Source organism: Oncorhynchus mykiss, chromosome 9 (genome assembly GCF_057628025.1).
Source record: "Oncorhynchus mykiss isolate SJ-2025 chromosome 9, ASM5762802v1, whole genome shotgun sequence".
NCBI classification, from domain to species: Eukaryota; Metazoa; Chordata; class Actinopteri; order Salmoniformes; family Salmonidae; genus Oncorhynchus; species Oncorhynchus mykiss.
In genome coordinates, this window is record NC_143030.1 from 58,688,066 (window position 1) to 58,712,996 (window position 24,931).

Here is a 24,931-nt window from a genome sequence, read left to right on the forward strand (position 1 = left end):
AGTGCATCTGTACCCGCTAACGTAATAATAAGGGTATTGTACCAAGTCTATTTTATACAATTAAAAGTGATGCTGGTGTCCTCATCTTGCAACTTTAAAATTACATCTGCAATACATTTGATGCACTGTTGATTAGAGAGAGGTTTGGTTTTCTGCCAATGATAGTCCACAGAGAGAGAGAGCAACTTCTAATGCACTGAACTTGGCTTTCTAGACAGCCATTGGTATTTGAACTGCTCTCTCACTCTTGAAAATCTGCATGAATTTATATTCATGCCTGCAAATGTTCAGACTCATGATACAAGTATGACTCATAGCTTACCTTCAAACAATACAAATTGTTTGCTGTGTCCAAATCACATACATGTAGGCTATAGCAGGTGTGATTTCAACAGCTGACTGCACCTGTTTGACACATTCACCCCAAGGTGCAAAATAAGCCCACCACACTCATTCTCTCTGTGTCACGCAAGAGCTGAGCTTGTCATATGTAATGTTTTCACTTATCTGGCTGTGGTCATACTCAGTATGTTGAGTCTAATGTGATGGGAGGTTACCTACCTCCAACATCTTGCAATACAGGTGTGCAGATAGCCGAGGGCAAGACCAGAGCAACGGGTTGAGTTTGCAGTGTGGGCTCTAATATCACATATTTTACTTTAAAATGACGTCAGAGGGGTGTCAGCCGAAGCAGGACTGGCAGATTGTCAGTCTGTGAAAGGCACGGAGAGGCAGGGAGATATAGCACCGGGTGATAACACTGCACTCTCTCTTCAAATGACAAGTGCTTATTTTCCCCTATACCGCGCGCAGCATCTCGCGCTCATAGACTCACTCTTCCAAAATAACTCGTCTTCTCACTTGGTCTCCTGTTTCTTTTTTCTTTTTTAACCTATTACTTACATTAATTTGTTCAAAGATGTACGAAATGTGCAATTTTAGCCAAAGGTGACCTGTCTGCATGTCGAAATTCATCGGTGCATCTTTTCGGGGTTGACTGTTATAACCGTCCAAACTGGGTAGGCTATCTATCCCGATGTTTTGCGATGCTCTGCCTCTCAGCAATTTAGAAAAGTGCGTGGTCATTTTCAGCGCCGAATCCACAGATGCCGCCGACGAATCACCTTGCCTTTCCGGTGTAATTTTTCACAGCCCTTTGACTGTCCAGTGGAGTAAATTCGATGATTTATATAAAGACAAAGTTTGACCGTCACAAGTGGTCAGCGGGCACCTTTTGGTAATCGGACAGTGGACGGACCACCTGTCCACGGGCTCGGTGCGTCCTTATCAAATTGAAGGAAAGATAATTGCAAAGTCCAATATATTTGCATCGTCTCGCCTTTGGTGGTGTAATAGCAGGATTTACATCATATCTGGAGTAATTTTATGTGCGCAATATTGAAGGATATAGCCTTAGAATGTTTGCATTAATGACATTTGGAGTAAGGTACATCACTTGAGTGTATTAGACACTATAGACTTTTGTGGAAACCATCTAAATGTGAGGAAACCTGGAAAACTGACTTGTTGTTGAGAAAATTTGGATAAAACGGTCTATTGCACGCAGGTAAGAAGAATTTAGTCTCTACCTTATGTAATTAGCTTTATATAAGTTTCACTGTAAGTGGAACATGTCTCTGGGTGTTATTTAATCTAAAAATGTTATTGTTTCATATTTGCATACGCCCATATCGAACGCTCTCTCTTCATAATCTATGCCATTTCAAGTGTTATGAGCGTCTTCTGGAATTGAATATTAGCCTACTGTATCGATTGTAGGGTTCACAGGAAACATAAATATTGTGTCTATAGTGTGTTTATTGGCACAATGTTTTTTACATTGTGCATTCAATATGTTGAATGTGTGAGTTCATTTTGTGAGCTTCAACAGAAGACTGTTTCCAGCTTTATGATGAGAAATTGAGAAAAACTTTCACTTACCGTACGCTGGGGGTCGCCAAAGGTACATGCTGCTGCTCTACATGACTGCAAGCCCTTGTTGGCAAATAGGTTGACACACACCAGGGGCGTAATCACAGGTGGGACCGGGGCGGCGTAAGCACGGGTGGGCCCAAGCACACCCACTGGGAAGCCAGGACTACCCAATCAAATTGAGAAAAAATAAGCTCTTTTACATGTCATTGTTCCAAAAGGGGTGTTATTTGTCTTTTTACCAAAACATGCAAGCAGTGCACTGGGTTAGTCAGATTTGATTGAATATAACAGAACAGATGGGCTGGAATGTAAAAAATAACTAACTGAAAGCCACACCCGTAATAAGCCACAAATATGACCGCATTGAGGCATATGTCACTGTGCTTCTATCCCTATATGCACCAAAATGAGAGCTTGGGACTTATAACGTTCGATCTGCAAAAGATGATTCTGAGGTAATTGGCTTTAAATGTTCTGAACCCTTATTGGTTTGAATGGTGTCGGAAATTTTTTATCTTGCAACATGAATTGGGGTATTTAGAGGACTATATAGTACTGTATCCCCCAATTTTCTTTTACACAAATGCAGATAGAACCTTATAGTCCAAAGCTCTCTCCATGCCACTGCCTATTTAATGTGTTAATTTAGCGAACTAAACACATCTGTATTTTAGCTTTAATTAGCTTTATAAATGCTATATTTTCTCTCAGCCTCATGGCAAAATGTGTGGAATAGCATGAGATGAGCTATAAAACTGCACATCTTCCTCTCTACCCCATGGCAAAATGTGTAGAATTGCAGGAAATTTGCCTTAAAACAGCAACATTTTCCATCAGTTTCATGGCACAAAGTGTAGAATAGCATGAGATTAGCTATACAATTGCTAAATGTTCTCTTTGCTCCAATGGCAACATGTGGAAAATTGCCGAAAGTTATCAGCTGTTTTTGGCCAACCCAAATTTCTGCAGGCCTACCCACCCACCATTAATTTCTGGCTACGCCACTGACACACCCACACACACTTTCTCATTGCCTAACACAAGAAAAATATGTATGAATTACAAGCCATTAGTTGTACCAGAACTGTCAACCCTGTTTCAAAGAGACAATGCTATAATAACCCTTGCAATGGGCGATTTTACTTGTATATGACCATTATGTGGCCATAGGCCTACAGTACATGCTTGGTCTTATGAATTGGCTAATATGTCTTTATGAGATAGCACCATTCATCACCACTAGATTCTTTGAAGTTTGTTCCTGTGGCTGGCCACATTAGAGCAGAGCTAATGTAAGCACATCCATCTTGCCAAGTATGTTAATGTTTACTGTTAATGTTTACGACAGCGGTTACAAGAGCAGCGGAAAGTATCAAAAGCCAAGTGACATCCACCGTGGCACAGTGCCCCACCTTGTTACTCAGAGCACACAGCTGGTTAAATGCCTCTAACGAACTAGCTACTCCCTCTCACAAACTCAACATCAACTGAACATCACTTCATTAAAGCCTCACAGCCAGTGATTCATACTGAATTCTGCAGTGTTCAGATAGAATGAGGCTGGTTGTTTAGTTGAGACAGGTCCCCCTCTGTGAGAGGCAGAAGAGGTGCGTTTTATTCATTTTTATTCAGAAGGATCTTTAATTAGAAAAATAATAGTATGGGAGTGAATCAGCCTTTCAGGTGATTCAATGAACACAGAGTGGGAGGGATCCTACTAATTAGAACACCATTTCATGCTGAATTGTGCCTCTAATCACTAAACATGTATTTATTTCCCACAAACAATGTTAATTAGGTATTAAGGATAATGTTGAGGGTTGACTTCACATTTGAATGATAATACGTTTGAACAGAGCATTGCTTTTGAAGATGCAGAAATTAGAAGCCTTTAGAATGATTGGTCAAGTCAATGATATCACAGTTACTGTAGAGAGCTAGAGATCGAGTCCCACAACCCACAACAGTTCTCTGCCCCCGCTTTAAAATGCCATTCATTATCTTTATATAAAAACTGGTTTAATCAGGCTGAAATATCATTGAAACAATTCTGAGATGCAGCGTTCCATATTGAGATTCAGTGTTTTCAATCTGGTTATGTTTTGAAACGTGATACACTATGCGTGTTACAGTGTGTGTATGTGTGTCTGTGTTTAGGAGAGTATATTGTGCATGAGGTGCAGTTGATTTGAACATCTGAAGGTGTAATAATACCACCATGTGTTGCTATATGTTAAATGCAACAGGAAACATAAATAGTGTAGTATCTACAGTAATCTGCTCATCTATGTTGTTTGTAGACTGGAAATGAGCCATTTTGGACCTTTTCAAACGTCAGCTGAAAGTTTTCTTTTAGCTTTACACAGTGACACTGATTAAATGAATATTTGTTTTGCTTTAAATAATAAAGAGGCACAGGATTTTATTGAATAGGACTTTCTGTGTTTACAAATGTAACAGCAAATTCCTACACCTTCTGCTGCAGAAGTTCCTCCATTGGGCTGGAAATATGGCTGGCTAGAAACGCCTGAGCGCTCAACACAGTATTGACTAACCAAGCACGAAAGCATTGCTCATTATGCTAATCGAATATGTTGCCTACAGGGAGATGTGCCTACATGTTGTCTATACAGCAAGAATGTGGTAGGAAAGCATGTCACCTATTTGTGCCTTTTTATATGACCAAAGTTACTACTACTAAAGGTGAATGAAAATGATTTATCTACGGAATAGGCTATTAACTCTTTGTGAACAGTTTCAAATGATGTAGACATTGTTCCCTTGAATCCCATCACCCCCAGGGTTCTCTCCTGGTATCTAAAAGCATAGTATGTGGGAGTGCCCCAAGGTATTGATAGTTTTAAAAATGAAAAACAAAAACGCTGCACACTGCTCTTCATGCTCCCAGGTGATTTTATAGTCTTAAAAGTGTCCCTAAATGGTTTGTTCTATTTAAAGATACTCCTCCTTATATTTCTCCTCACTGTGATGGTATAGGATAATAGAGTAAGTATGTGTGCTTGGCTCATCTTAACCAATAGGGATTCCTCCCACTCTCTTCCTTCTTGGCATCAATGGTGTTTAATATAAGGTCTTCCACATGAAATAATCTTAATATATACACTACGCGACAAAGGTATGTGGACACCTGCTCATCGAACAACTCAATCCAAATCATGGGCATTAATATGGAGTTGGTCACCCCTTTGCTGCTATAATAGCCTCCACTTTTCTGGGAAGGCTTTCCACTAGATGTTTGAGCATTACTGTGGGGACTTTCTCCCATTCAGCCACAAGAACATTAGTGAGGTCGGGCACTGATGTTGGGTGATTAGACCTGGCTCGCAGTCGGCGTTCCAATTCATCCCAAAGGTGGTCGATGGGGTTGAGGTCAGGGCTCTGTGCAGGCCAGTCAAGTTCTTCCACACCGATCTTGACAAACCATTTCTGTATGTACCTTTCTTTGTGCATGGGGGCATTGTCATGCTGAAACAGAAAATGGCATTCCCCAAACTGTTAACACAAAGTTGAAAGCACAGAATTATCTAGAATGTCATTGTATGCTGTAGCGCTAAGATTTTTCTTCACTGGAACTAAGGGGCTTAGCCCGAACCATGAAAAATAGCCCCAGACCATTATTCCTCCCACACCAAACTTTACAGTTGGCACTATGTAGCGTTCTCCAGGCATCCGCCAAACCCAGATTAGTCCGTCGGACTCCCAGATGGTGAAGTGTGATTCATCACTTCGAAGAACGCGTTTCCCCTGCTCCAGAGTCCAATGGCGGCGAGCTTTACATCACTCCAGCCAACACTTGACATTGCACATTGTGATCTCAGACTTAGATCTTAGTTTGGAACTCAGTAGTGAGTGTTGCAACCGAGGACAGATGATTTTTACACGCTACGTGCTTCAGCACTCGGCAGTCTTGTTCTGTGAGCTTGTGTAGTCTACCACTTCATGGCTGAGCTGTTGTTTCTCCTAGACGTTTCCACTTCACAATAACAGCACTTACAGTAAACAAGGGCACCTCTAGCAGGGCAGAAATTTGACGAACTGACTTGTTGGAAAGGAGGCATCCTATGACGGTGCCAAGTTGAAAGTCAATGAGCTTTTCAGTAAGGCCATTCTACTGCCAATGTTTGTCTATGGAGATTGCATGGGGGTGAGCTCGATTTTATATACCTGTCAGCCACGGGTGTGGCCGAATCCACTAATTCGAAGGAGTGTCCACATACTTTTGTCTTTATAGTGTATATTTTTTGTCAATGTTTTGCCATCAAACTTGTGGCAGTTGTGAAAAAAATTAATAGTTGGAAGAGTTGCAAAGTTAATTAAAAATAATGCCCTTGTTGATGAGATGTTTTTTTCATTCATTTGGCTATTTTCTCTTGAACCATATTAGTATACTAGTATAATAGTTCCCTACAAATGCTGTTTTGAACACAGATATAATAAATTAATAGTAGATATGAAGTTATTCAACTATAAATAACCTAAGTTACGATAGATTGCCATAGATTTTTTGTTAATAATCAAAATTACTGAAGATTCCGGTAACTTTAGTAAATTAACGGAATCTTTGCAAACCTAGTCACACATGTGACGTTCCCTACGGTGAGCCCTGGCAGTGGTCAGGTAGATCAGACAGCTACTGACGCTGGAGGGGAGGACTTGGCAGGGCTGCCCGGATCCTTTGGGAGGGGGTGAAGGGTTGGTGTTTTTTTTAGTGTGTCTTCAAAAAAGATTATCAATGGATCCTACAGATTGAAAATGTATGGCTATGATTTTGTCAACTTTCTATGAGCCAAGGGATGTAACTGGTTGTTTTAATGATGGATGGTTTCTATGGACCTGAATTTAAATATTTTTTCCTAACCATTTCCTGACATCTCTTATTTTTGAGTGTGCAAAATAGCCCAGTGCACATAGTTTTACATATGTCATGGCTTATGCAATATATCAATATATGGTTCATAAGCAATCTTATTTTTCAATATGCCCTCAATGAAAATGATGAAACAACATATTATTAGGGTTAGGCCTCGTGATACATTGCAAAGAATGTAAATGTTATTATATTGAGATAATTCAGTTAAAATTACTTGTGAGTTGATCCCGCTCACCAAGAAAAGGCATTTTCTTGTTTTCATTAATTTAGCTTACCCAGAAATGCATCAAGATAATTTGTATTGTTTTAAGATATTCTGACTTGTTTCAAGCCTTTTTTAGGTTAAAGTAAGAACAATTATCTGCCAGTGCACTAAGACAATTTGTCTTGGTAAGATGTCTTATTAAGATCAAATAACTTGAAATGAGGTCATTTATCTTACCCCACTTGTATCAAGCTTTTTTGGGGGTTAAAATAAGCAAAAGTATCTACCAGCGCACTAAGAAAATGTACCTTGGTAAGACATCAAGTCAATGCATTCTAATGGTAGGAGATATATAGGTAAGATTAAAAAAAATAAAAAACTGCAGTCTAGACTAGCGTCATGTCCAGAGGGTGCACACCAAGCTGCCTTACGCTACAGAAACAGGAGATGGGCTTCTGGCCTATGGGGCTTTCTAGCTCAAACAAGGCTATTTAATTACTATGTGTGATTTTACCAAGTAGCCTACCTCCCTTTACTTGTGTGTCAACTACTGTAGTGCATTATGAAGTAAACCTCAATCTGATATTCAGATTCTTAATAGCCTTTATGGGGGTTATTAACTGGAGCCTCTGGAGCGTGATTAACCTCATTTGCTGTGAAAAAGGCTGTGTTGCATCTCTGAGCTTCCCTTCTGTGGAGGATTATGTGTGTGTGTGTGTGTGTGTGTGTGTGTATATGTGTGTGATTACTAACACCCTGCACTCAGCAGTCTGATAAACCCATGAGGAGGGGGAAGCAGAACTGGTCCATGTGACACACAGCAGTGACAGTAAATCAAATCCAAATCAAATGTTATTTGTCGCATGCTTTGTAAACAACAGGTGTAGACTAACAGTGAAATGCTTACTTTTCATCACACACTGACTGGCACCACCAGCTCGGACCACACTATTAACACCTGACATAACAGTATACATCTTAGTTTGACAAAAGGTGTGATGGGTCTGCACTCAAAAATATGTTTCAAAAAGCTTACTTCATTTTAAAAATGATTTCAATTATTTTCACTGCATCAGGGATGGCGTGCACAGACATTTAGGTTCTGCAGTCTTCTTCAGTGTGTAGGTACAAATCTTTTTAATTAAAAACAGCATTTGTAGGGAACACAGGTGAGCACGAAGGGAAATTGAGGGCATCAGGAGTGAACCATTCATGAATCAGTTGCCTTACAGTAGTTGTCTGCTCACTTGGATACATTATATCAATTCATGAGATAGCTTACCACAAAGGACATTAGACTCAGACGTTCATAAATATGTAGGGCTAACTCATAAACGATATGCAACATTTTATATGGACAGTGTTCTCGTCTAACAGTCTGAATTTGGCCAAAAGGAATGAGGTGAAATATAGTTATTTGTTTAATCCGTGTGGGGATACAGAATTACATTTATATACAGTTCTTTAGTTCTTTAGAAATTAGTCAGACCCCTTGACTTTTTCCACATTTTGTTACGTTACAGCATAAAATTGATACTTTTTTTCTCAGCAAATCTGCACACAATACCCCATAATGAAAAAGTGAAAACTAGTTTTTAGAAGTGTTTGCAAATGTCAAATCAAATCAATTTGATGTTTTTTTAATGGACAAAAATGTGCTTTTCTATCAAAAACAAGGACATTTCTAAGTGACCCAAACTTTTGAATGGTAGTGTAAATTAGCAAAAAAATCTAAAAACCCGTTTTTGCTTTATGTGGTATTGTGTGTAGATTGACGAGGAAACATTTTAGAATAAGGCTGTAGCATAACAAAATGTGGAAAAAGTCAAGGGGTCTGAATACTTTCTGAAGGCACTGTATCCTTGGGCAGCAGGCAGCCTAGTGGTTAGAGCGATGGGCCAGTAACCAAAAGGTTGCTAAGATCAAATCCACAAGGTAAAAATCTGTCGTTCTGCACCTGAACAAGGAAGTTAACCCACTGTTCCTTGGCTGTCATTGTAAATAAGAATTTGTTCTTAACTGACTTGCCTAGTTAAATAAAAAAATAAAAAACTCCACACTACTTCTCTTTGGAGTAATTTGTTGTCGTAATCATCTCCTCTCGGCGGGGTGGATGAACTTTTTCAATCCTAGCAAAACGCAATTCATTAATATAATTATTTTGTTCTCTAAAGTGTCTCGCAGCTGGCGAGGTCATATCTTCATGTCGGAAAGTGGATTTATGTTCTCATAGGCCGCGGGATGTTTTTCCAAATAAATCTTATTGTAAGAACACTAACATAGAAATAAGTTATTTCGTAGTGCAAGTTATACATTGCTTTATCTCATAGGTTCTAGAGGTCTGAGGGCATACAAAGTTATAACATTTCCTTATTTTGTTTGCTACATGAGGTATATGATCTACATCCTTTTATGAATGCCTCTTTTCTCTCTCTGACCACATCTGATTTAACCAATATGTTTGATAGATTTCTTAATCATTTATAGGTGAATAAAGGTGGATTCTGGAAGGCAGAATTTATAGAGGAGTCAGATGATACTATATGCCAGTGTTTGGCAATAGACTTGATGCCATTACAACTTGCTCACCTGTGTTTCCTACAAATGCTGTTTTGAATTCAAAATATTTGTACCTACACACTGAAGAAGGCTGCAAAGCCAAAACGTCTATGTACACTATCCCTGATGCAATAACAAATAATAAAAAACACAAAATTAGGAAATCTTTATTAAATATATTTTTGAGTACGGACCCATCACACCTTTGGTACGTCTGAATCACGGGTGTTACGCGCCAGCCAAGCTTCTGGGAGAGCGCAATGGTCCCCTTTTGAATACATCTCAGTTTCTCCAAGCTGCACAACCTGATCTTCTAAATTTGATTAGCGAGTTATAGAATGGCCACAGTATGTGTTGGAGGTGATCAGACCTTGTACTATAGAACAGCACTGTCTGTTAATGTCAGTCAGAATCAGTGGCGGTCAGTGCTGTTAATTTTTATTTATTTTATTTATATTACAGCATATTGGATGACTGCTATTCATATTCCAATCACCCAGTTCAATGTAACAGCGATAGATTTAGGTTACTACATGATACTCACATTTTCCCTATACCCATCATGAGGTTGCTACAACCTAGCCTATGAATGAAAGTTTACAACGTTGGTGCACACTGGTCGAGAGAAAATTTGAGGTGACAGTGACACAGACAAACAGTGAGTGATACATTTAATACCGCCTTGCACACTCCTGCCTGTGTAATCATTAGTCCAACTGTTGCAAAAGGGAGTTTCGATTGGACAAATTCTGGTATTTATTACCATTTTGTTCCGTTTGCTTCCGTTTAAAAATGTTTTTTCAACAGAATCGGCAGAATGAATACAACCCTGATCACGCGTAAACACAACTAACTTTCATAGCAGCCACGGTGTATTCCTTCTTGCATCTATGCATCTCCTCCTCTCACCTTTTACCTTCACTTGTGGACTTCAATGCACAACACAACAGGTGTATGTGACCAGGGGGGAAAAAATGTACACGCCAAACCATAACTGCTACACACAGCCTACATCGTTGTCACCATATTAGCTAAAGTAACGTCATAGTCAGCATAGGTAATAGAACTAACGAGTTAGTAAACCTGCTACAATCATGCAGTTTAACACTTACAGTGGCGGGCCCCGGTGGCAATACATTTGTAAAGAGAAAGCTTATTGATTCACTGAACGGTGTTAAAGGAAGACTCAGCATTATTACATCAGCATACACAGCGGGGTGACTTCCTGCTTACAGAAACAGCAACAGCAGGATTCAAGACTGATACTAATTTGCGACCTCCCTTGAGGCATGCCCATGTTGGGAAGAGCCAATAGCGGCAGTATTGGCAGATTTTAATTTTGTTGTTGATATTTATAAGCAGGATTTTGCATCGCTGTGTATGAATTGAGGTACCAAATACAGTGCCTTCAGAAGGTATTCACACCTCTCAACTTTTTCTACATTTTGTTGTTTAACAGCCTGAATGTAAAATGTATTAAATTTCGTTTTTGTGTCACTGGCCTACACACAATACCCCATAATGTCAAAGTGGAATTATGTTTTTTGATATTTATAGAATTAAAAATGAAAAGCTGAAATCTTGAGTCTGTAAGTATTCAACCTCTTTGTTATGGCAAGCCTAAATAAGTTCAGGAGTAAAAATGTGACCCGATTCAAGAAACTAGGCGCATGTGGCAAGTCATGACTTCACAGGAGTCATTTGAATGCAATTTTTTTTGTTTTTTTAAGAAATGCCTTCTCAAATATGTGAACTTTCATGTTGTCACACCCTGACCATAGTTTGCTTTGTATGTTCTATGTTTTGTTTGGTCAGGGTGTGATCTGAGTGGGCATTCTATGTTGGATGTCTTGTTTGTCTGTTTCTGTGTTTGGGCCTGATATGGTTCTCAATCAGAGGCAGGTGTTAGTCATTGTCTCTGATTCGGAGCCATATTTAGGTAGCCTGTTTTGTGTTGGGTTTTGTGGGTGATTGTTCCTGTCTTTGTGTTTGTTACACCAGATAGGGCTGTTTTCGGTTTTTCACGTTTCTTGTTTTTGTATATTGTTTTATTTTCATCTTTATTAAAGATGTATCTAAATAACCACGCTGCGTTTTGGTCCGCCTCTCCTTCAACAGAAGAATCCCATGACACATGTGCCTTAATAACAAACTTGTATGCCATCTGTAAATACAAATAAAATTGTTTAATTGTGAGCCTTGTTCGTTAAGCCACAGAAAAAAACATCAACCTTCCCACTAGCCATGATTGGCTGAGTTAATGAGTGGGCTTGTCACGCCCTGACCATAGTTTACTTTGTATTTTCTATGTTTTGATTGGTCAGGGTGTGATCTGAGTGGGTATTCTATGTTTCATGTCTTGTTTGTCTATTTCTATGTTCAGCCTGATATGGTTCTCAGTCAGAGGCAGGTGTTCGTCATTGTCTCTGATTGGGAACCATATTTAGGTAGCCTGGGTTTCACTGTGTGTTTGTGGGTGATTGTTCCTGTCCTATGTGTCCACACTATATAGGCTGTTAGGGTTTCGTTTCGTTACGTTTTGTTTTGTAGTATTGTATTGGAGATTCGTGTTTCGTATTATTAATAAACATGGATCGTAAACCACACGCTGCATTTTGGTCCGACTCTCCTTCGTATGAAGACGAAACTCATTACAGAATCACCCACCACCAACGGACCAAGCGGCGTGTCAACAGGCAGCAGCAGCAGCAAAAAGAGGAGTTACGTTGTAAGGATTTCTGGACATGGGAGGAAATCCTCGACGGGAGAGGACCCTGGGCTAAACCAGGGGAGTATAGCCGCACCAAGGTGCAGCCGAAGAAGGAACAGAGGCAGCAGGAGCAGCAGCAGCCGCAGTGGGAGAGAGCGTCATGGGAGTATGAATTAGATAATGGTGGACCATGGGCTCAACCGGGAGAATATCGCCGTCCCAAGGAAGAACTGGAGGCGGCGAAAGCTGAGAGGCGCAAATATGAGGAAGTAGCACGACGGAGCGAATGGAAGCCCGAGAGTAAGCCTCAAAAATTTCTTGGGGGGGGGCTAACAGGGAGTATGGCTACGCCAGGTCGCAGACCTGAGCCAACTCCCCCTGTTTATCGTGAGGAGCCAAGGAGGAGACCAGAACCGGTGTTGGAGGTAAGCGAAGCAGAGACTGTGAAGGAGTTAATGGGGAAATTGGAGGAGAGTGAAATGAGGGAGTTGCTGTGTTGGTGCTTTAAATATGATATTCGCCCGAAGGAGCGTGTCGGGGATTTATTGGCACCTGGGTCAGTGCTCTCTACTCGTCCTGAGGTGCGTGCTAGTCAGCTGGTGAAGACAGTGCCAGTCTCACGCACCAGGCCTCCTGTGTACCTCCCTAGCCTTGCATGTCCTGTGCCAACACCGCTCTCAAGATCTCCAGTACGCCTTCACGGTCTAACCCATCCTGTGCCACCTCCACACCCCAGCCCTCCGGTAGCAGCTCCCCGCACTAGGCTTCCTGTGCGTGTCCTCGGCCCAGTACCACCAGTGCCAGCACCACGCATTAGGCCTACAGTGCGCCTCGCCTGTTTAGCGCTGTCGGAGCCTTCCTCCTCTCCAGCGCTGTCGGAGTCTCTCACCTGTTCAGCGCTGCCAGAGCCTTCCTCCTCTTCAGCGCTGTTGGAGTCTCCCGCCTGTTTAGCGCTGTCAGAGCTTTCCGCCTCTACAGCGTTGCCGGAGTCTCCCGCCTGTTCGGAGCTGCCAGTCTGCATGGAGCTGCCAGTCTGCATGGAGCTGCAAGTTTGTATAGAGCTGCCAGTCAGCAAGGAGCTGCCAGTATGCATAGAGCTGCCAGTCTGCAAGGAGCTGCCAGTCTGCAAGGAGCCGCCAGAGCTGCCAGTCTGCAGGATGCTGCCAAAGCTGCCAGTCTGCAAGGAGCCGCCAGAGCTGCCAGTTTGTAAGGAGCCGCCGGAGCTGCCAGTTTGTAAGGAGCAGCCAGGGCCGCCAGTTAGCAGGGAGCAGCCAGGGCCGCCAGTTAGCAGGGAGCAGCCAGGGCCGCCAGTCAGCATGGAGCAGCCAGGGCCGCCAGTCAGCATGGAGCAGCCAGAGCAGCCAGGGCCGCCAGTCAGCATGGAGCAGCCAGAGCAGCCAGGGCCGCCAGTCAGCATGGAGCAGCCAGAGCTGCCAGTCAGCATGGAGCAGCCAGAGCAGTCTGCCAGCATGGAGCAGCCAGAGCTGCCAGTCAGCATGGAGCAGCCAGAGCAGCCAGTCTGTGTCGACCAGTCTCTTCCAGATCTGCCAGTCGTCCAGACTCTTCCAGATCTGCCCGTTGTCCAGACTCTTCCAGATCTGCCCGTCGTCCAGACTCTTCCAGATCTGCCAGTCGTCCAGACTCTTCCAGATCTGCCAGTCGTCCAGACTCTTCCAGATCTGCCAGTCGTCCAGACTCTTCCAGATCTGCCAGTCGACCAGACTCTTCCAGATCTGCCCGTCGTCCAGACTCTTCCAGATCTGCCCGTCGTCCAGACTCTTCCAGATCTGCCAGTCGTCCAGACTCTTCCAGATCTGACAGTCGACCAGACTCTTCCAGATCTGCCAGTCGACCAGACTCTTCCAGATCTGCCAGTCGACCAGACTCTTCCAGATCTGCCAGTCGACCAGACTCTTCCAGATCTGCCAGTCGTCCAGACTCTCCCAGATCTGCCAGTCGTCCAGACTCTCCCAGATCTGCCAGTCGACCAGATTCTCCCAGATCCGCCAGTCGACCAGATTCTCCCAGATCCGCCAGTCGACCAGATTCTCCCAGATCCGCCAGTCGACCAGATCCTCCCAGATCCGCCAGTCGACCAGATTCTCCCAGATCCGCCAGTCGACCAGATTCTTCCAGATCTGCTAGTCGACCAGGATCTGCTGAAACCGCCAGCCAGCCAGGTTCTGGTAGTTTCTACTACCTGCCTGGGCTTCCTCTCAGTGCTGAGCTTCTTCTCAGTGCTGAGCTTCCTCTCAGTGCTGAGCTACCCATCTGTCCCGAGTTACCTCTGTCCCGAGCTGTCCCTCTGTCCCATGTTATCATTGTGGTGGGTAACCTATTTAGGGACGTTTAGGAGGGGGATTAAAACTGTCATGGAGTGGGGTCCACGTCCAGCGCCAGAGCCGCCACCGCGGACAGATGCCCACCCAGACCCTCCCCTATAGGTTCAGGTTTTGCGGCCGGAGTCCGCACCTTGGGGGGGGGATACTGTCACGCCCTGACCATAGTTTACTTTGTATTTTCTATGTTTTGATTGGTCAGGGTGTGATCTGAGTGGGTATTCTATGTTTCATGTCTTGTTTGTCTATTTCTATGTTCAGCCTGATATGGTTCTCAGTCAGAGGCAGGTGTTCGTCATTGTCTCTGATTGGGAACCATATTTAGGTAGCCTGGGTTTCACTGTGTGTTTGTGGGTGATTGTTCCTGTCCTATGTGTCCACACTATATAGGCTGTTAGGGTTTCGTTTCGTTACGTTTTGTTTTGTAGTATTGTATTGGAGATTCGTGTTTCGTATTATTAATAAACATGGATCGTAAACCACACGCTGCATTTTGGTCCGACTCTCCTTCGTATGAAGACGAAACTCATTACAGGGCTGGACATGCTGAGAGATGAGTTCGGAGGCTTCTATCTATTTGAGCTTGTCAGTCTGTGTTGGTAATACTGTCGAACGCGGCTTTAAAATGTATTGTGTAGTGGCGATGCATAACTGTTGCTCTCCACTTTCTGGAAGATCAAGTTTCGAACTCAGTGGAATTAGAGCAGCTATTCCCAAACTGGGGTACGTGCAATGCCGTCGGGGGTATGCCAAATAAAAATGTGATTCACAGTTTCAAACAGTCCGATTTTTCAACTTGGCAATACATTTGGGTGATGTTTTTTTCTCGCCTCAGTAGCCTCGTTTCACTGCCAAAGCTAAAATGAAACCATCTAGTGTTCAGTGAAATAACACAATGTCAAATACAGGTAGCCTAGTCAAATAATTAACATCCAATCACATTAACTGGAAAAATAAGCCACGGGAGTTTTTTTTGTGAGAATTCTGATGACTTTTGAGTAGTAAGACATTGATAAAAGCAATAGATACCATTAATAAGAAGGGTCTAGCAGCGTCTTATATGGTGAGCTACCGAGTGGCTAGGACAGTCAAGCCCCATACTATTGTAGAGGACTTCATTCTTCCTGCTGCCGTGGATAATGCTGGGGGGAAAAGCTAAAAAAAATATACAGAAAATGCCTTCATCAAACAACACTGTTTCACGACGCATCATTGACATGGCAGGATATGTTTTGAAACGATTACTGTTTCGCATACAAGCCAGTGAATTCTATGCGTTACAGCTGGATGAGTCACTGGATGGCACAGCTTGTTACATTTATACTGAGTCAATTAAGGAAGACATTCTGTTCTGTGAACAACTAGAAACTAGGACAACAGGAGAGGATATTTTTAAAGTACTGGACATCTCTGTGACATCAAATGGACTTTGGTAGTCAAGATGTGTTGGTATCTGTACTGATGACACAAAGTGGTAACGCGCGTGCAAGCAGTTGCTCCCGACGCTACTTGGGGACACTGCAGCATCCACTAAGAGGCTCTTGCTGCCAAGGGAATGCCTGACAGGTTGAAGACGTTTTGGACATTACAGTGAAAATGGTTAACTTTGTTAAAGTAAGTCCCCTGAACACTCGTGTATTTTCTGCATTATGCAATGATATGGGCAGCGATCATGTAACGCTTTCACAACATTCAGAAGTTGGCTGGTTGTCAAGGGGCAAAGTATTGACAATTTTTTTTAAATTGAGAGACGAGCTTTCTTTACTGACCATCATTTTCACTTGTCTGACCACTTGCGTGATGATAGGCCAGTCGTGTGAGAAACCTATCTGGGTGATGTTTTTTCTCGTCTGAATTATCTGAATCTAGGATTACAAGGACTCTTCTCAACTATATTTAATGTGCTGGACAAAATTGAGGCTATGATTAAGAAGTTGGAGCTCTTCTCTGTCTGCATTAACATGGACAGCACACAGATCTTTCCATCATTGTATGATTTTTTTGTGTGCAAATGAACTCAAGCTTACAGACAATGTCAAATGTGATATAGCGAGCACCTAAGTGAGCTGGGTGTGCAATTACGCAGCTATTTTCCTGAAACGGACGACACAAACAACTGGAATCATTATCCCTCTAGTCCAGTTACCGATATCTGAACAAGAGTGCCTCATCAAAATTGCAACAAGCGGTTCTGTGAAAATGTAATTTAATTAATTAGAAGCCACTGCCAAATCGGATAGGGCTGCACTCAGAGTATCCTGCCATGGCAAGTCGTGCTGTTAAGACACTGATGCCCTTTGCAACCACATACCTATGTGAGAGTGGATTCTCGGCCCTCACCAGCATGAAAACTATATACAGGCGCAGACTGTGTCTGGAAAATGATTTAAGACAGATTCTCTCCAATACAACCCAACATCGCAGAGTTATGTGCTCCTTTCAAGCACACCCTTCTCATTCACCTGTGGTGAGTTATTCACAATTTTTGATTAACAAATAAGGTTTTATTTGTAATATATTTATATTATTATTTGTGCCCTGGTCTTATAAGAGATCTTTGTCACTTCCCACGAGCCAGGTTGTGACAAAAACGCACACTCATTCTTATGTTTAATAAATGTTTTGTATAGTGTGTGTGTGTGTGGCAGGCTTACAATGATGGCAAAAAACAACATTTGAGAGTGCGCTGACCCTGGTGCTAGAGGGGGTATGCAGCTGGAGGTTGACTGTTTGAAGAGGTACTGGACTGTAAAAAAGTTTGGGAACGACTGAATTAGAGAATGATAGCTGAAGACATGGAGAAAACACCTGTCTCCGGATGACATATTCAAACTAAGGACAATTGTGGTATGGCATTCCTGACAGGGAGACAGGAAAGATAGTCCAGTGTTAGCTAGCTACATTTTCAGATATTGTCACGATCGTCGTAAGCATACTCGGACCAAAGTGCAGTGCGATATGGGTTCCACATGTTTATTCAATGAAACACTGGAGTGCTCATAGGCAACACAAAAACAAGATCCCACAAAACACAGTAGGGAAATGGTTGCCTAAATATGATCCCCAATCAGAGACAACGATAAACAGCTGCCTCTGATTGGGGACCATACCAGGCCAACATAGAAATAAACACATTAGATCACCCACCCTAGTCACACCCCGACCTAACCAAAATAGAGAATAAAAATGCTCTCTATGGTCAGGGCGTGACAGATATGACAAGTTTCTAATTTGACAGTGGTTTCATTTCAAGCTAAAGTGTGCTAGGTAGCTAACGTTAGCTGGCTGGCTCCCTAGGTGACGTTATTATTTGTATCCCAGAGCTGTATTCATGCAGGGTAGCAACGACATGATGGTGTTGTGTTCATTGTTGTTTAACTAGCTAACATTACGCTAACATTACGTGACGTGTGTGATCTTAAAAGTTTTTCAACACCCGTTGAATATGGCCTGTGTCAGTAAACGTCTGCAAAAAAGCGTAATGAAATTGTTGCCAGCAGAGCTGGATAGGCTGTTTTCATGTTATCCATAGGTTAACAAATTCTCGACCAGAGCATCAAGTGTGCGCTCCGAGAGCGAAACGAGATGGGTGGGGCTAATGCTTAAGAGGGTGTGATCAATGGTGAATGGGTGGAGCTCTTCACTAGATACCAAAACATTCAAAGGCCATATTCTCAAAGTTGATCAACTTTCAAAGCAGAATTACTTTCCCATTGTTCCACAAATGCAGTGTATGATATACCATTGTGTAGCTCTGTCTCTACTTATATTGAAAGTAAAAAATACACCATTTCAAATTTTGCTACATAAGAAAGAAATCCAGGTGGTAACTCACAAATGTGCTTATCAAGTTACATAATAAGTTGCATGGACTCACTCTGTGTGCAATAACAGTGTTTAACATGATTGTTGAATGACTGAGTGAAAAGAAGGAAGCCTGTACAGAATAAAAAATATTCCAAAACATACATCCTGTTTGCAATAAGGCACTAAAGTAACTTTATGTCCTGAATACAAAGTGTTATGTTTAGGGAAAATCCAACGCAACACATTACTGAGTACCACTCTTCATATTTCCTAGCATGGTGGTGGTTGCATCATGTTATGGGTATGCTTGTCATCAGCAAGGACTATGACATTTTTGGGGGATAAAAATAAACGGAATAGAGCTAAGCACAGGCAAAATCCTAGAGGAAAACCTGGTTCAGTCTGCTTTCCAACAGACACTGGGAGACAAATTCACCTTTCTGCAGGACAGTAACCTAAAACACAAGGCCAAATATACAATGGAGTTTCTTACCAAGACGAAATTAAATGTTCCCGAGTGGCCTAGTCTTGACATTGAACATTATGTCAAGACTTGCTGTCTAACCAATTGAACAGAGCTTGAAATCTTTTTTAATAAAAATGTGCAAATAATGTACATTACAGGTGTGCAAAGCTCTTAGAGACTTACACAGAAATACTCACAGTTGTAATCACTGCCAAATGTGCTTCTAACATGTATTTACTCAGGGGTTTGAATACTTAAGCAAATTACATTTTTCTGTAGTTCATTTTCACTTTTGGGGTATTGTGTGTAGATGGGTAAACATTGTTTTTATTTCATCCATTTTGAATACAGGCTGTGGAATAAGTCAAGGGGTATGGATACTTTCTGAAGACACTGTACAGTATGTGCGGACCCATCACAAAAGAACTAGCCTGGAGATATTATTCAGACATATTCTTGTGTTATGGTCAAATATGCCTAATATCTGCAGAAATTGTACATGTTATGTACATGACAAAGTTCTACTAAAAAGGGTTTGAATCAAAATGAATCTTTCAGACTCAATACCATGCATGCATTTGGGATGTCAATTTCAAATATTCTCAATCCCATCCAAAATATAGCACCATTCCACACCATTCATGCAATTGAAACATTCTATTCCAACTGTAGAGAACAGCTTGATTGAGTGGTTTTAATGACCACTGCTGGAACCGAGCCTTGCCACAGTTGCAAGTGTGTGAGCACGTGTCGGAGGATATGTGCTATTATTTCACTGAAGCACATCCATCGCACTGAGCCGAGCCTGGGAGAGGGAGCGGCTGACCTCATACTTGATTCATGTAGTGAGCTTTTGTCGGATCAATAGAGCCTCTACAAAGGATCAGATTTATCCGTCACGGCCCCTCCACTAACTAGCCTGCTCCAGGCATGGAGGTCACCTCTCAGTGGCCCGCTATTCCGAAAACACTTCATAAATGAACAACAGGGATTTTATGGGAATAGTTTCCCTTTTTCCCATTCCATCCACTTAGACTGTTATAGAGATGGCTGGATGGGAGGCGAAAACCTTGACTATGAGGGCTGAGTTGAATCGAACATTGTCCTGTTAGTCCTATCAGGAAGCTTGCAGCCTCTTTTTCAGCATGTGGGCCATGTACACAGTAGTGGAAGGCGTTGTGCTGAGGGATTAATTAGTTGAACGCTACAGCGCTCTTGGCTGTTGCATCTTGGATCTTCCACACTTTTTGTTTTGCCAGGCGTAGATTCCCTCAGCTAGTGGTGACACAACATTGCTTCATCCACCCGTAGTAGCAGCTGCTGCCTGCTCGGCCTTACAGGCATGGTGTTTGTGTGTGATATGGTTGACTTTTTACAGCTTTTCATGTGAGCACCTTAAGCACGTTATTGAAACACTTGAAAGATTAAGTACAATATTTACCACCCAGAGGCCTGTACTGAGGCAATCCATAAAGCTGCAGAACCTTCGCTAGAGCTGGCTGTGGTAATTTACTCTGAAATAGTGGATTTCTGCTGAGAAACCATGAGGCTGTGCTAGTTCCCTCAATAACTGCTACATCTCAGTCTGCTTTTCAAAGCCATTCAACCACGCACTGACCAGAAACTGGAAACTGCACACTCCAAGTAATGTTCCAGTCTGTACAAATATTGAAAATAACACTGTTTGATTTATTATTTGAAAATGTCTGGAGATATGATTCTCTTGTGAAACACTAGGAGATACATGGAGGTACTTCATATTGTGGTGCACCTCCTTGTCCCTAAGGTAAAAGGTTGAAGGGGAGATATAATCATTATTAGGATCCCCATTAGCTGTTGCGAATGTAGCAGCTACTCTTCCTGGGGTCCACACAAAACATGAAACATGACCCAATACATAAAATGAATAGACAAGAACAGCTCAAGGACAGAACTACATAAAAAAATGTAAAGGGACACGTAGACTACATATCAATACATACACACAAACCGTCTAGGTCAAATAGGGGAGAGGTGTTGTGCCGCGAGGTGTTGCTTTATCTGTTTTTTGAAACCAGGTTTGCTGTTTATTTGAGCAATATGAGATGGAATGGAGTTCTATGCAATAATGGCTCTATATAATACTGTAGACTTTCTTGAATTTGTTCTAGATTTGGGGACTGTGAAAAGACCACTGGTGGCATGTCTGGTGGGGTAAGTGTGTGTGTCAGAGCTGTGTGTAAGTTGACTATACAAACCATTTGGGATTTTCAACACATGTTTCTTATAAAAATAAGAAGTGACGCAGTCAGTCTCTCCTCAACTCCTAGCCAAGAGAGAATGGCATGCATAGTATTTGTATCAGCTCTGATATACAAGGAAGAGCAAGACGTTCCGCTCTGTTATGGGCCAGCTGCAGCTTAAATAGGTCTTTCCTTGCAGCACTCGACATCACGACTGGACAATAATCAAGACAAAACTACAGCCTGCAGAACGTTTTGGATTGTGGTTTCAAAAAAATAGAGCATTTACCAAGAGAGAAACATGAAGTTAATGCTTATATTACTGTCCTCTTAAACATTTCCCACTTTCATAATTCCTGCCTCTGGAAAAGCTAGAAAATACTGTATGGATACTTGGATGAGATAGTCCTTGTAAACCAGGAGTGTAGTATGTGTATCCTCTGTGCCTCCTATCTCCTGGCAGGTGGCGTTTCCACAGAGCTACAGTATGTGTGAGGACATGCTGGGCTGTGTTTGTCCTATCGCTTAATCTAAGAGCTTAAGCACACAGGCCTCTCCCACCCCAACAAAGGCAACCTCGTAAATTCAACAGGCTCCAAATGGAGGCTCAATGGGCTCTCAGACTTTTAAACTTTCCTAAGACTTGTGACTTTAAACTGACTTACCGAAACCACACAGACAACTAACAATATTCACAAAATGGGATCTCTTGAGCAAGCACAAGCCACCAGACCTTACAGTTGTACGAAAGCATTACTACCTTTTGCAGACTTAAATTGACAATATCACCAGTATGCTCAATATAGTCTCCATAAATATAGGGTTTAGGTTTTGCATATAAACTCTTAAATGTCAAAATAGAAGCTTAGGGAATATAATCAAATCCCAAAAAATATTTGTCACATACACATGGTTAGCAGATGTTAATGCGAGTGTAGCGAAATGCTTGTGCTTCTAGTTCCAACAATGCAGTAATAACCAACGAGTAATCTAACCTAACAATTTCACAACAATTACTTTATACACAAGTGTAAAGGAATGAAGAATATGTTTATGAAAATATATGAATGAGTGATGGTACAGAACGGCATATGCAAGATGCAGTAGATGGTATCGAGTACAGTATACACGTATGAGATGAGTAATGTAGGGTATGTAAACATAGAAAAGTGGCATTGTTTAAAGTGGCTAGTGATACATGTATTATGGCAAGATGCAGTAGATGGTATCGAGTACAGTATATACATATGAGATGAGTAATGTAGGGTATGTAAACATTATATGAAGTGGCATTCTTTAAAGTGGCTAGTGATACAGTTTTCATTAATTTTAATTTATATCAATTTATATTATTAAAGTGGCTGGAGTTGAGTCAGTGTGTTAGCAGCAGCCACTCAATGTTAGTGGTGGCTGTTTAATGGCCTTGAGATAGAAGCTGTTTTTCAGTCTCTCGGTCCCTGCTTTGATGCACCTGTACTGACCTCGCCTTCCGGATGAAAGCTGGGTGAACAGGCAGTGGCTCGGGTGGTGTTGTCCTTGATCATCTTTATGGCCTTCCTGTGACATCTGGTGGTGTAGGTGTCCTGGAGGTGCCAATTATCAAATTAAATCAATTCTATCCCCACTTCCAAAAATCATGTCAACAATTAGCCTATGTGGGCTGATTATCCCAACCATTTAGCCACTGTTATCCAAAGCCTGCCAGAGTACGATGCTTATCTCTTCTCCAGACTGTCCCTAGTCACCCACCTTTCCCCCTGTATGCCCCCTCCACAACACTGATACTCTTTAGGAGGCCAAGACTTAGCCCTTTCTATCTTCAATTAACTTAATGAAACGACAGAGCATATTAAGACCTTTATTGGAAAAAGGGAAAAAACATGGGTAGTAAAGGATTAAAAGAACTATAGACAAAATTGCTAATGGCCCTAGTTTGAAGCACTGCCACAATGTGACATTTACTCAGGGGATTATGTGACATAACTAATGCATTGATGTCTCAAATAAACACTTCATATTTTCCAGGCTTTGATAATAAGGAAGCAGATTCAGTGCCAACGGTAGTTTTGTATAGAATGCAAGCTACAGTAATATGGAATGAGGCACTTTATATCTTGTATTTCCTAATTCTGTATCCTGACCGCACCGCATTTACTTATTGTCTGTGACTGTGCATGTCTTAAAGTGAGATAGAATAGGCCTAGCTTTTTTTCCATGATGACTTGACTGTATGAAAGAATAACAAACTTGAAAATAGATTACACTTTTTCTCTTCTACTCATGTCAGATATTTGGTTTTTCCCAAAGTCTGGAGGACTGCCGGGCTGGAGCTGGATACGTAAAATTAAAATTAAAATGTAATAATGGAAGCAGCCATGTATCCTCATCATTCATACATTTCTAATGCGGCTGCATTCATCCGTCCCTCCGAATCCCTCTCAGTATTTTGTATACATTCGGACGTATTCAATTTACCTTATCGTTAGTAATTCATTGAGTTTATTGGACTGGAAAGCAGGGCTGCCATATTTTTCAGTTGAATAAGACAATTTTCGGTGAAGTCCGGCCATTGTAAATGTCTACATACCTCCAGCAAATGATAGCTGGTGTTTTCCCGACATCACGGATTGATTAGCTCAATTGTACGTTAGAGATGAACATAATTTCAGACGTTAGCTCTTGAGAGACACTTGCATTACAGTGCATTAAGCTTAATTCAGAGAAAGAGGATGCCATTGTCAATGAACGTTCTCCCCTTTCTCTGCAGTGGACTAAGTGTTAGTCTCACTCAAACTATCTGTAGAATAACAATTGGTCAGTGATTCATCCATCTGCAGAATCAGAATTTCCCTTGATAGCTATGTTAACCATTCCTGACTAGGGTGATTGAGAATAAAGTCATTAAGAGAGATCAGTGTTGTAAATCTTCATAAGTACATCTCTAATAATTCCAGCCCAACCATTTAAAAGTGCCAGTCAGTACTGTAATATATCTCTCCTTTTCCTAATGATATCTGAATTGTAATGTGAGACTGGTGATGGAGGTATTGGGAAAGAATGCTGTGGAGATTGTATCTCCTCTGTTGACGTGAGTGCTTCACCTAATTGGCAAGGAAGGACCACATCATCTGCCCCCCTATTTCAACTCTCAAACCTACCTAGCCATAAAAGTGCTTTTTGAGCAAGCAAACCCACCAGCCCTTCAAAAAAAGAAAAAACTGTATGAAACCACAGGCTTCTTGAAGCCTTATTTGTTTTAATATCTTGGCTGTTTCAAGGTTCTTATGTAGAGCTAAAGGGAGTCTGTCTCCAAGGCTGATTTAACACAGCTCATTCATGTCTGTGCAATGTGAAAAGTTGTCATAAGGGGGACAGAAATTGGGCTTTTTGAAATCTCTCCGTAATATCCTCGTTTAAAAAATAATATTGATAGGGGCCAGTCCAGTCGTTCAGTTCAGTCGTTTGAAGCAAGGCTGCTTAGCTATCTAGGGTTTAAAGTCCATTTCCACTGACCTCGACTTGAAAACAGTGATTATTCTGGGTCAGTCTCCCTTAAAGCTGCAACGTTCGTATTACTGGAAGTGGGAAGCGCAGTGAAACACTGTTCTTATGCCCTTACTTTGCCATACCCTTAAATAGAGGTACAAAGAAACCGCATGACCCGCTTTCTTCCTTATCTACTTAGGGTCAAACTAATCTCCCAGTGATGTCTAAAGCAATATAGAAAGCAAAATAAATAAATGTAAAAAAATAAATATATGCTGCATATGAATCATCGAGACACAACCACTTACTAT

The 24,931-nt window shown here is 41.7% G+C and overlaps 1 protein-coding gene across 1 annotated transcript in view; it reads left to right on the forward strand.

Annotated features, from left to right (window-relative positions):
* The first annotated feature begins 690 nt into the window (after positions 1-690).
* Positions 691-24,931, forward strand: part of LOC110532391 (adherens junction-associated protein 1) — a 74,049-nt gene continuing 49,808 nt past the window's right edge. Inside the window, exon 1 of the mRNA XM_021616263.3 lies at positions 691-1,567. The gene's annotated coding sequence lies outside the window, so the exon portion shown is untranslated. The remainder of the gene's footprint in view (positions 1,568-24,931) is intronic.